Below are 13,463 nucleotides of genomic sequence, written 5' to 3'. Positions count from 1 at the left end.
GCGAACTCCATATAGGAGCCATTTTGCTATAGTACGAGATTTTCAGGATTCCCCTGATTTGTGACCACATCTTTGTTGCATCCCTTAAGATCTTTAGTTTTATTTTTTTAAAGTACTTGGGATGTCCGTACTTAAACAAGACATGATCTTCTGATTCCGTGATCGCTTGTAAGTACCTCGGGTAATTTTCGTGACTCATTAGAAGTTCTCTAATGTTCTTAAATTGAAAGGCTCTGCAATATTCCACCAAATCCGGGCTAGCCAGTCCTCCATCTTTCTTCTCCCTTCTTATTTTCTTCCAAGAAATCCTCGTGCTTTTCGCAGCCCATATAAAACTTGTGATCTCTCTCTGTGCCTGGACTAATGCCTTTTTCTCAAACTCTAACGGTATCGCATTAAATAGGAATGTAAATTTTGGTATGATGGTTGTGGTACTGAAAAATCTGGATTCATATAATAGTACTAGACTCGAGAATAAAAACTTCGTCGAAATAGAACGAATTTGGTATCAAAAGACCGAGAATGACGAGTACATCAAGTACATGTATTTTCGGCGTATTCGAGTGACGATGTCACCTCGAAATCGTCATTTACCTTCTAAAACCCTTAGCTGCATGTTGCCCTTTACATAGGCCTTAATCCAGTTGATTTGATTCCACAAGGACACATACTCCTTAATCGACTTCTTCCTGACCCCAGTACAAGTTAGAACCATTGCCCCAGGCCGAACTCGTTAGGTCAGTCCCCTCCCAGTGGCCGAGCAAGATAGCATCTAGGCTCAACCAGCCATAAAACCATTTCAGCGCGAACACCTGCCATATCTCGCTCACATCTTTCTCCACTCCTTTTCTTCACTTGCTATATGATGGGGAGGTGACCATTTTTATTAGGGGTCCAGCGATATCTGATGAAATGTTGGGCCTTGCCTGATGATTTGTTATGGGCAGCACGACGTGAAATATGTACATGTCATTATGACTCTGCTTTTCTTTTGTAATCAGTAACCGTAAATGAAATACCACGAATCCAAGGAATGTCTTGCCCAAGGCTGAATACTATGTATAAGAAGAGAAGCCTGACTTCGTAAAAGTGTGCAGTCTCCTGAATATACTTGCTTTGTACTTCTAGGACCCTGTCACCTTGGTTGCAGCCAATAAACGAATCTTTGACTCCACCTGGAAGACTCTGAAGTTTCTGTAGGTCTGACTCAGGAGAACCCGAGGTCTCTGGTGTGTTGATCCCCTGGCACCGCTGGGTTGCCGGTTCTTTGCCGGTTCTTAAAAACCCAGTACCTCAATTGGCGCCCACGTTTGGGGCGATTCCAGTGGTACCAATCAGCCTGAAGATGGTGAGGAGCTTCGTGTGAAAATTCCGGAGGAGGGCCCACCACCTCATCGACCCCTGCATGTCGACGTGGTCTGAAGGTCTTTACTGCGAGGTTCCCCGCTTCCCGACGGCTACAAGGACTGCTGCCCTGGCTATCGCCCTGATGTTGGACCCTTGAAATTTTCGGTAGAGCGAAACGCTGAGACGAGTCTTCTGGTGAAGCCATCGATATTTTCAGTTAAGTATAAGTGGAGCGTCTCCCAGTCCTTAGTTGGACTTACTTTGTGGTATCTTGGAGATACATAAGGTTTTATTGGTACTTGCAAGCACCATAACCGAAGGACTCGTGTTTTCACGAGAAATATCGTAATCGATAAATCCTTTGAAGTTTTGGAACTAGACTAGAGGGAAAGGATGCCTAGTCTTAGACTCGGGAATTGGTTTTGTCTTGGTAGTAATAATAGGGACTCCCGATTGGAGGACTCATGTCCGGTTCCTCCAGTTGGAACTCCAACTTACGAGCTATACGTTAAACATGGGGTAGGCCCCATCGTTTACAACGAGGTATGGATTAAATACACTAGGAAAGATGGTGCCTTACAATGGCCCCAATATGGTAGCTTTGATTCTGAAATCTTAGACAACCTTGAAGTTAAGCTCTTCAAAAAGAAAGCCCGGCCGGCGATGTTTGACTCTTTCCGCTTATGGCGCAAAGAAGCCAAACAAAAAGAAGTTAAATTAGCTAAGAAGAATAAGAGAGAAGGGAGACTTTCAGTAATGCAAGCTGCCGTGCAGTTTAAAGATAATGAGGAAGAGCAGATAAATGAACAGTTGCACAGGCAACGTAAACTGGCAATAGATAAGTGTTATCCAGTTTTGCCGTTTCTTCAGCAAGAGACAGCAAAAGAGCGTGAAAAAGACCAATTAATGTCGCAATTATTAACTTCACCACCCCCCTATGCGCAGAATGCTACAGCACCCCAGCAACCTTTAGTTGCACAAGCTGCGACTCTGGCTCTTCCACAGCACCCACCAGCTGTTCTTCAGCTGGCTCCTACCTCTTCGGTGCAGCCTCCTCCAGGCCCACCGACCACTTCTGTTTCACCTGTGTTTTCTACGATTTCACCTACTGTGTTTTCTACATTTCCTAATGCCCCCTCTATGATTTTGCCTAGTACCACATCTATTATTGCTGATACCTCTTCTGCCATCTCTACCCCCGTCTTATCTCACCCCGTTTTTTCATCTGTATGTCCTTCAGTTTCACCTTCCCTTCGGCAGAAAATGGCCAGCCCTGTTACTAATCTTCTTTTACCTCTTTTCGGGTCGCCTGCTACGACCCCTATGTGGAAAAGTACATTTTGCCATGTTCTGTGTCCCTACGTGTTCCACATCCTAAGTTATATGTGCATGATTAATATGCATATGAACTCCTTATGATCGATTAAAGACGCAATCCTAGTTGTGTCCAACTCTAGTATGCCAGTTTCTAGTTCCCGTGAAAGCAACGAATATTAGGCCTATGTAAACCTACGTTGCCACATTTTACAGTGTGCACGATAATTCAGTAAAAGGCCCCGTTTCTAGGCCTCAAAAGGGCCCGGACATCAGATTCAGCTCCTGTCTCCTGAACCCTCTCCGAGGAGCGATACAGCCCCCACCTGCATCCCTGACCCTTCACTTACTTCCTGCCTCACAGTGCCCGGCCCGGCCTGGCTCTGCCTCCCAGTCTGCCAAGAGTATGTTATGCTTCTAGTTATCAGTCCAGCCCTCCTTCTCTGCATTCCTAAGCTACTGAATCGCATCAATAATTTCCGTCATGGTCTAGCCTTTCTGTCTCCATGTAAGAGAAATACTGTATTAATGTTCATAGAATATTCCTCGCACACACAATACATTTAGAATAATGTATGCACCAGTCTTAGTGTCAAGTAGCCTTCGCCCTGATAACTTTTGGATTCTATCAACATGTTCTCCAAACACCAGATACTAGATATGCTTTAGGTACATGTCGCCCTGACTCCGCAGACTTTAGTCTCCTCTTCTAGTGCAGAAGTCATAGCCCCCAGTTCTCCCTGGTAACACGTCATTGCCCGTTTGCGCGCACCACTAGGTCAGAGGTCCCAGCTCCTTAGGTAGCCCCCTCCATGTTTCCGCCCCATTCATGACACTTCTGTGACGTTCATACCACATGTCTATGTACACGCCTCTTGTTACACCCACTTTATGCCTTATCTTTCGCGACTGCTACAAGACACGCCCACTGTTACGCCTCCTGTATTGAATGAAATGTAATTGTTTTAGTATATATACTAATGCACTGTTAATTTGATGTTAGCACTATTCTCCTGCCCCCGGCAGCTGCCATCCTATTCCCATGCAGGCTGTCCTGTTCCTGTCCTTTATGCCTGATTAAAGCCTGTTAACTCTAGCTGCCTCGAATCTTGACTCTTATTTATTGAGCTATCTGTTTATATTGTATCCAGTCAAAAATAGAACCGGTATTTAATTATTTATTTACCACATAATGGCGCCCGAACAGGGACTTGCCCTTTCCCCACGCGCCGGAGAAGCCACGCGAGCCCTCTGACCCTCTGCAGCCGTGACGGAACCATACCGTGCACGTGCAGATATTTCTGCTTCAAGTATCCCTCAGGCCCACGGAGGAGACGGAGGTTGCGGTCCAGCATCCAGACGAGGCGGTGGAGGAACGCGGCGAGTCCCGACCAGAGCCCAAGCCGAGAGTACAAGGTCCGAGGTATCCGGAGGCCCACCCGTAACTGAAGTCCGAAGTTCGTAGTCCGTCGTCGTAGCAGTCCAGTCCAGTCCGAGGCCTTCCATTCTTGCTGCCCGGTGAGTACCGTTGCTGGGGTAGTATCCAGACAGGGTCAATTAATTTGTCTCTGGTCCGTGGGTTTGGGTACACAGATCCAACACGAAGTGTCCACCTAGGTGGATGCGGGTCCTGACGTGTCTCTTTATGGGACCGGTATGTTTCGTACTGTTTCAGCAGTGCATCTAGTAACTCTAGTAAGTTCCGTTCTCGAGAAATTCATGTGTTCTGTTCTCAGTATTCCAGGTAATATTCTGTCCGAACTGTTATTTTAAATGTTTATTAATGTGTTTTCAATGTCGTGGTATGAATGATTTGTTTTCTCCAGTTATTATTGTGTTTATCGTGTATTGTATTGTGTTCAGATTCTAGCATAAAAGAATGCCTCTGTTCTCTAAATTACGTCAGTTAAAAACCAGAAAAGGGCTGCTCGAGGAAGCAGTCCCTGTCCCTCCTAGGGACAGTCCAGGACATTTTATGTATCACAAGCATGGCTTAAGTGCCATAATATATCTAGACTTATGGTCTGATTATACCAGACATCTCGAAGAGAAATATAGATGGCCTGTATCAGGCACATGGGATGCCGAGTGCATCATGCGAGTAGAAGAAGCATTATGGAAAAAGAAATCCAGACAGTCCCAGAAAGATGCTATCGAGTTATGGCGCAAAGAATCTCATAAAAGAACCGAAAAAGAATTCAGAAAAACAGAATTAAGTAGAGAATGCTCAGAGAAAGCCCAAGAAAGGGAATTAATCGAAATAGGTGAACGAGTCAAAGCAGAACAGTCAGACAGACAGAGAAATGCCCTTGTTAAGGGTATGTACCCTCTTCTTGCCGAGGGCTTGCCAAAAGCAACCCCGGAAGCATCCAGTAATTTTCCGCCATCACTAGTTCCGACTAAGCTACGTCATAAACCGACCGCAGCTGATATTTTTCTCTCGTCCTATTTGGACGACACAGTCCCAGAATATGCAAATCCTGTCCCGCCAGCTCTTGTAAATAATGTAATTCCTGTTCCTCCAGCCACTGGTCCTGTGGGTCCAGTTAATGTTACAGCACCCCCGGTCCAGCCTACAGTACATGTACCCGTTCTACCAGTCACTCTGCCAGCACTTACAGTGCACACCGACGATTCCAGTTTAGGAGCCGCGGGGGGAGGTTCTCCTCGTACCCCGCCTCAACACAGACGTATGACGCTACATGAACTAGCGTTACAGCGTACGCCAAAAGTTCATACCTTCACAGATATCAAGCGAGCACTTACTGAATGTCGTTATGATCCAGTTTCAGGCGATGGCCACATGGTCATATATTCATTACGTTTAAGAAGGGTGACCGACTATTTGGACACCCTGCCCAATATGAAAGAATATCTAGACAGAATATATCGTTTTATCCGTACAGGAAGAGATCCAGAAAGTATTCGCGAAGCCATGGTTCAGAGAAAAGTCGAGACTCAGCTCATGCTTTTAAAGTTCTTAATTAACTGTTTAATAAGAGAACAAGATTATCCAGGAAAAGATCCAGAAGAAATGAAAGTCCTGACTAGGTGGAGTGACCATATAGCCGAGGGAAGACACAAGACACAGAACTTTATAGAGAGTATGTACAAGAAAATCCGAAAAGAAATAATAAAGTTACACGAGAAACGAGAAGCAATACAAGCAACCGAGAAAGAAAATGACTCTTCTACGGAAGAGGTAGACGACGAGAATCCTTCCAGAATAGCGTATGTAGGTAGAACTAGACTTTCCGACAGACATTCACGTCCAGACTACAAGAAAACTGTTCCCACTCCAGTACCAGAACAATGTTCCCTAGAACAAGTATTCCAAGCTACCGATCACATTCTGAAATCACGAATAGGTTATGGTGAACTTAGTACTATGCGTGAACAAGAACTAGCCCGATCAGCAGTCCGGTGGACTACTGATTCTACCACTTTTGCAGACGAAATAGTGGCACAAATGTTTCTGAAACTGCCCCCAGCCGAGCAGCGACTGGTGGGTATGTATATGACCCAGCACCTCATCACACTGTATGAGGATCAGCATTCCGATCCAGGTCCGCTACATGATGTATTAAACGAGTTACTACAGTACAGATGGAAAGGTCTAGGTACCGATTTAATTAGTGTCATTCTAGAACAGCGCCACAAATACCGAACGTTCCTGAACCCGCATTTTGTTCATGTCTCACCCCCAGAAAGTAAATCATTCTACATAGACAGACAGAATCCGTTACGAGAAGTACATCCAGTCAAGAAAGAGGGTGGTGGTCTAGAACGAGTGTTTGTTTACACCCCCATCACAAAGATGGAACTCTTAGAAATGAAAAAGTTAATTCCCTGTCATGATAAAGATCCAGCAGGGTTCCATCGAGAATTAAAGGACATGCTCCGTATGGGAGAATACACGTATCCTGATATCATTAAAATGTTAAAGGTCCTGTTGCCTGCGGGCATATATGAGAAACTCAAAGAAAAAGAATGGGAGGTGGGAGAGAAAAAGATAGATTGGACAGCCCTAGAAGCTGAAGATAATACACGAGTACCAGGTACCGGTCTTGGGGATAAATGTAAAGAATTGCCCGAACTGTTAATACAAGTTTTGCCAAGATTACTAGCCACGAAAAAGGAAGACTGGGATGCTATCTCAGCCTGCAAACAGAAACAAGACGAAGATACTAGTGATTTTTATTCTAGATTCGAGAAATGTTTTATTATTAATAGTGGTTTGAAGACAAGTAGCGAGTCATACCCTCATATTTTTGTCACTAAACTAGTCGAGAATTCAAGCCCACAAGTTAAAAATCGAGTTTTAAAAGTCGAAAGTACATGGCAAGCTAATACTCCGTCACAGATGCTACAGATGCTCCAGTAGCACCAGAACAGAATCAGGGAGGAACAAGAACACGAAAGGAGACGTATGAAAGACACGAAAATGAAAGTATTAGTTGCACAATCTGTTCCCCAAGACAGTCAGAAGAGGGGTACGAATCAAGCCAGTCATCCTGCAGCTCCCGTTAAAGGGACCTGCAATTATTGTAAACAGCCAGGTCATTTTATAAACGAGTGTGCAGTTCTGAAACACAATATAGCTACTGGTAAGACTAAAGAGAGACCACGTCCGCCTAGACAAGAACAAGTTTCACAGACTTCCCAGTTACCACAGAATGCACAACAGACAGTTACAATACCGCAGCCTATCGCTGCAACACAGCATGTTACACAGCAGATGTACCAGTATGCACAGTCCGAGTATCCAGAATACCAGCAGTATTCATGAAACAGCCTAGAGAGGGAGGTAGGCTTGCCTCTCATCGAGATACCTGTAGATCAAGAGGGTCCCTATGTACACAGTCAAGTATTAGGGAAAGACAGAAAGTTTCTGATTGATACAGGGGCAAGTAGGACTACCATCAGTCATGACGAGGTTCCAGGGGCTCCGCTCTCAGGCTCTAGAAATGTTTCCCTTGGATTTTCAGGAAAGCCCATTGTAAATGAAATTTCAAAACCAGTTACTCTAGAAGTAGGTCCATTGTCCCGAACTACTGATTTGTTACTTACAAAGTCATGTCCAGAAAATTTATTAGGCATCAAGACATTAAAAGAATTAGGTGCAATTATATGCTGCTCCCCAGAGGGAGTCCGCCTGTTCCTCCGCGACTTTAAAGGTCACTATGTACTACGTGATTTTGATCCAAGATTATTGAATGTTCCACAGCATCTATGGGCACAAGGTCCAACTGATGTTGGTTGTATGCACATCACACCCCATCGTGTGACTCTGAAACAAGGTATAGTTTTGCCACGAATCAGACAGTACAGATTGCCACCTGAGGCTGTAGCAGCCTTATCCAAAATTATTGACGAGCTTATTGTTCAAGGAGTGGTTGTAGAAACTGACTCCAATGTATGTAATTCTCCTATCATTCCAGTCATGAAACGTACTGATCCAAATGCACCTCCAGTATATCGATTAGTGATTGACCTTCGAGAACTTAATAAATGTATCATTCCTCAGTACCCAGTAGTCCCAGATATTTCTTCCCTATTGACAGCCATTGATTCTGAAGCTACGTTCTTCACAGTTATCGACCTCAAGAATGCATTTTTCAGTGTTCCCATTCATCCAGACAGTCAGTTCCTTTTCGGTTTCTGTTTAAATAGAAGGAGCTATAAATTCACACGAGCTCCTCAAGGTTTCACAGAAAGCCCTAGTATTTACAGTCAAGCACTCAAGAGATAACTAGACAATATTCACATGCCAACTGACACTGCCCTGCTCCAGTATGTCGATGATCTACTGATCACAGCCCGTTCTGAACGTGATTGCGAGCGTGCGTCACTTACAGTTCTGTATTTCTTAGCCGAGATGGGGCACAAGGTGTCCCCTTCGAAGCTTCAATTCTGTGTCCAGCAAGTGGTCTACTTAGGACACTTACTGTCCAAGAGGGGTAGGCAGTTGACACCTGACCGTATCCAGTTAATAGCATGTCTTCCGCAGCCCAAGACCCAGAAGGAGGTACGAGCTTTTATCGGCCTCACTTCTTACTGTTGACAATGGATTCCTCAGTACGCATATCTAGCCAAACCACTGATACAGTTAACGACACAGGAGACAGCTGTATCGACTGTTCTCCCTTGGACATCCGAACATACACTTGCTTTTAATGAGTTAAAGAAAGCTTTATGCCAAGCTCCTGTTCTAGCTACACCGAACTACAGTAAGCCTTTTACACTTTTTGTCACAGAACGTGAAGGTACTGCATTATCTGTTCTCACACAAGATCAAGCAGGACAGTACAAGCCCTGTGCTTATTTTTCTAGCACATTAGATCCAGTAGCCCAGGCTCTGCCTGCGTGCCTCAAATCAGTTGCAGCCACGGCACTAGCTATCAGACAAAGTGATTCCATAGTGTTAGGACACTCCCTGACAGTACAAGTTCCACACTCTGTGGAAGTTCTTTTAAACCGAACACAGACCCAGCACTTGACAATTGCACGTTTAACAGGTTATGAACTGACACTGTTCCAGCCACACATAGAAATCAGACGCTGCAACGTTTTAAATCCAGCTACACTATTACCGTCAGTTAATTCAAATCCTGCCACACATGATTGTGTGGAAGTTGTTAACACTATGACAAAGCCAAGACAAGACCTGACAGGTATTGCATTACCCGATCCCGACCTGACACTTTATGTGGATGGTTCATGTATGAGAACAAGTACAGGAGAACTAGTAGCCGCGTATGCAGTGACTACTGAAACTGAAGTTATAGAGACACACCGTATTGACACCCTGTCTGCTCAAGCAGCAGAGCTAGTCGCTCTGACCCAAGCCTGCATACGTGCCAAGAACCTGAAAGTAAACATATATACAGATTCACGTTATGCATTCGGAGTCGTACACGACTTCGGAGTACTCTGGCAGGAGAGAGGTTTCATGACTTCTCATGGAACCAAGATTCAGCATGGTCTCCTCATTCAAGCTCTGTTAGATGCAATACATTTACCGACAGCTATCGCTATCATGAAGTGCAAAGCACATACGAAAGTTACTGACATTATTTCTCAAGGTAATGATCTAGCAGATCGAACAGCCAAGCTTACAGCTCAGACTCCAGACATTCCAGTTAACACAACACAGACACCCATTCCAGAACAGACTACTTGTATGACAGTTAAGGACCCTACACAAGATGTTATAGACATACAGTTACATGCTACTCCTGATGAAATCAAGAAATGGTCCAAACAAGGAGGGGTCCAGACAGATCAAGGATGGTTGACGAAGGGAAAAGCCACATGGTTTCTCCCCGACTCAATGGTTCAAGTCATTATTAATACCGCACATAGTCCTGCACATTTAGGAGAAAAAGCCATGTTAGACAGTATCCAGAACATTTGGTTTAACAAACATTTACGAGCTGCAGCCAAGCAGAAAGTCCGTACCTGTATGAAATGTTGTCAGTTCAATCCAGGTAAAAGTGTCCCGGTGGAACAAGGTGGATTCCAACCTCCTGACCACCCTTTTGAAGTCCTCCAGATGGATTATATTCAGATGGAGCGATGTCGAGGTTTCAAGTATGTCCTCGTAGTTGTATGCGTTTTGTCCAGGTGGACAGAAGCATATCCAGTTCCAGATTACACAGCTGCGACCACTGCCAAGCAGTTGGTTCGTGAGTTCTTTCCCCGCTATGGACTCCCTAGGGTCGTGTATTCAGATAACGGCCAGCCATTCTCATCTGAGTTAATGAAGCATGTTTCCCTTCTGTTAGGGTACCAGTGGAAGTTCCATTGTGTGCGCCATCCTGAAGCAGCCGGTCTCGTAGAGAGACATAATCAGACTCTGAAAATCCGCATTGCCAAAGTTTGTAAAGAGAAAGGTGTAGACTGGCTAGTTGCCCTGCCAGTTGCTTTATTCTACATGAGGATGATTGCACATTCCAGATCAGGTCTGTCCCCGTATGAGGTCGTATTCGGCCGCCCCCCAAATATGTGGGGTACACCTAGACCCCGCAGTATTACAGACGTTTCCGGTAATATGCTGACAGATTACCTAGCTTCCTTGATGTCTGCCCTACACTCTTGTCGTTCACAGGTTGCCGCCGCATTTCCAGACAACACCGAGGTGAAACCGCATGAAATCGTTCCAGGAAACCTCGTATTGGTCCGGAATTTTGATCGTTCAAGTCCACTGGAGCCCCGTTGGAAGGAGCCTCGTATGGTCTTGCTCACAACCAGGACTGCGGCCAAACTGGAGGGAAGAAAAGGATGGGTCCATCTGTCCCACATCAAGAAGTTTCATGGACTCCGACAAAAGACATTTGCTAAGGACTGTCCAATTTCTAAAGACTGCCTAAAAACAGACTCTGAACTCAAAGTTCCCCAGTCAGAGGAAACTCCGCAACAGGAGTATAAAAAGAAACTCCGGTCTAGTAAAATAAGTCAGCCAGTTTAATTGTCTAAGTCCCTCTCGGGTGAAACGGTTAGACAGGTTTCTGACATGTATGAGATAGACCCCCATAGTGAGAGAGTTAGTCAAAACTCTAAGAGAATCCGTTATCGGAAAAATCTATGCAGTAGATGCATCATTACTTTGTTATTTCTTATGTTTTTGAGTCTTATGGTTTCCTGCACAAGTTATGCTTTTCATTTATGTTTTCCAATGTCACATGTACATATGTTTTCTAATACTACAGTAGAGCACACATTTAGTGATCTGCCTCCTCATGAGCTATCCTATCGTCTTGCTATGCGAAATAATACCTTTATCAGAATGTTACATTATTCACACCAGACCAGCAATGCCACTAATTGTTGGGTGTGTGGTCGACTCCCCCCTTTCCAGACACCGAAGGGAGTTCTGCCACTCTTTCCTTATCCGTTTTCACATAATGGTTTGTGTGGAGCATGGTCCACGTTAACGTCATCCTCAACTGATATGTCCCTTCTGAATAGAACATGTTTCCCAGATAACCAAGGTCTTCCCCATAGAACAGGGTTGGATCTAGAAAATGAAGTATATGATTTAGGTAATTATTCCTCGAATTTCATGGTCCTGAATGTTCAATCCGATACCACTCCAGATTTGCCTGCTATTTCAGTATTACCAGTCAAAGGCGAATTATGTGTCAGAAAGAATGGTTCCGCACATGTAGGACATAGTGATTGTACTATTATTGTCAAGTATAGTGACAGTGGGAAATCTATTTTCAAGGCCTCACGTCATTCTTATTTTGTTTGTGGTCAGACCGCATATGTTCGTCTGCCCCTCGATTGGGATGGAACATGTTACATTGCCTTCCTACTGCCACCAGTTTTTCTAGCCCCATCTGATTATCATAGAAACACACATCTAGTACACCTTAGACATAGAAGGGAGATTGAGTCCCCGATTGTCGATCAAACTGAAACTACTCTAGAACAGTATCAAGACTTCAATAAAGGTTTCTTCTTCTTTATAGGCCCTGTCCAGAATAGTAAGCTAATACGTAGGTTAACCAGAACCCTTGAAGCAGTAGTGAATGAGACTACTTCTGCTCTAGGTAACTTAACCGAAGAGCAATCTGCTATGAGATTTGTCGTGCTCCAAAATCGTCTCGTTCTTGACGTCATACTGGCCGATAGAGGAGGAGCATGTAGAGTCATCGGATCTAGTTGCTGCATTTTCATTCCTAATAACGCGCCGTCTGTTTATTCAGCTATAACCAGACTTCATAAAATTGCCCATCAGTTACACCAGAATCCAGGCACCTGGACATGGTCCGGTTGGCTCTGGAGTATAATTTCTGTCTGGGGATGGAAAGTATTGTCATTCCTAGGTATAGCAGTAATGATCATATTCAGTTGCTGCCTCTGTTTACAATGTGGCCCTGCGATTTGCGGCATTTGTGCTACATCCTGTATTCCTAGTCCTAAGTCCCGTTCCAAGACAATTCGAGACGAGCAAATGATGCTATATGAAATGATAGATGGTATCATGAATATTGATGTTTCCTGATGGAAACGTAGGGCACAAGGAGGGAATGTGGAAAAGTAAATTTTGCCATGTTCTGTGTCCCTACGTGTTCCACATCCTAAGTTATATGTGCATGATTAATATGCATATGTACTCCTTATGATTGCTTAAAGACGCAATCCTAGTTGTGTCCAACTCTAGTATGCCAGTTTCTAGTTCCCGTGAAAGCAACGAATATTAGGCCTATGTAAACCTACGTTGCCACATTTTACAGTGTGCACGATAATTCAGTAAAAGGCCCCGTTTCTAGGCCTCAAAAGGGCCCGGACATCAGATTCAGCTCCTGTCTCCTGAACCCTCTCCGAGGAGCGATACAGCCCCCACCTGCATCCCTGACCCTTCACTTACATCCTGCCTCACAGTGCCCGGCCCGGCCTGGCTCTGCCTCCCAGTCTGCCAAGAGTATGTTATGCTTCTAGTTATCAGTCCAGCCCTCCTTCTCTGCATTCCTAAGCTACTGAATCGCATCAATAATTTCCGTCATGGTCTAGCCTTTCTGTCTCCATGTAAGAGAAATACTGTATTAATGTTCATAGAATATTCCTTGCACACACAATACATTTAGAATAATGTATGCACCAGTCTTAGTGTCAAGTAGCCTTCGCCCTGATAACTTTTGGATTCTATCAACATGTTCTCCAAACACCAGATACTAGATATGCTTTAGGTACATGTCGCCCTGACTCCGCAGACTTTAGTCTCCTCTTCTAGTGCAGAAGTCATAGCCCCCAGTTCTCCCTGGTAACACGTCATTGCCCGTTTGCGCGCACCA

At 44.5% G+C, this 13,463-nt stretch overlaps 1 pseudogene; it reads left to right on the top strand.

Moving 5' to 3' along the window:
* Positions 1 to 6,178: 6,178 nt before the first annotated feature.
* Positions 6,179 to 7,450, top strand: LOC147663812 (uncharacterized; annotated as a pseudogene).
* Positions 7,451 to 13,463: the final 6,013 nt, after the last annotated feature.

The sequence above is a fragment of the Lissotriton vulgaris genome, unplaced genomic scaffold, assembly GCF_964263255.1.
Source record: "Lissotriton vulgaris unplaced genomic scaffold, aLisVul1.2 SCAFFOLD_3958, whole genome shotgun sequence".
Taxonomy (NCBI): Eukaryota; Metazoa; Chordata; class Amphibia; order Caudata; family Salamandridae; genus Lissotriton; species Lissotriton vulgaris.
The sequence above is the reverse complement of the archived record's forward strand: the minus strand, read 5'-3'. Positions and strand labels throughout refer to the sequence as shown.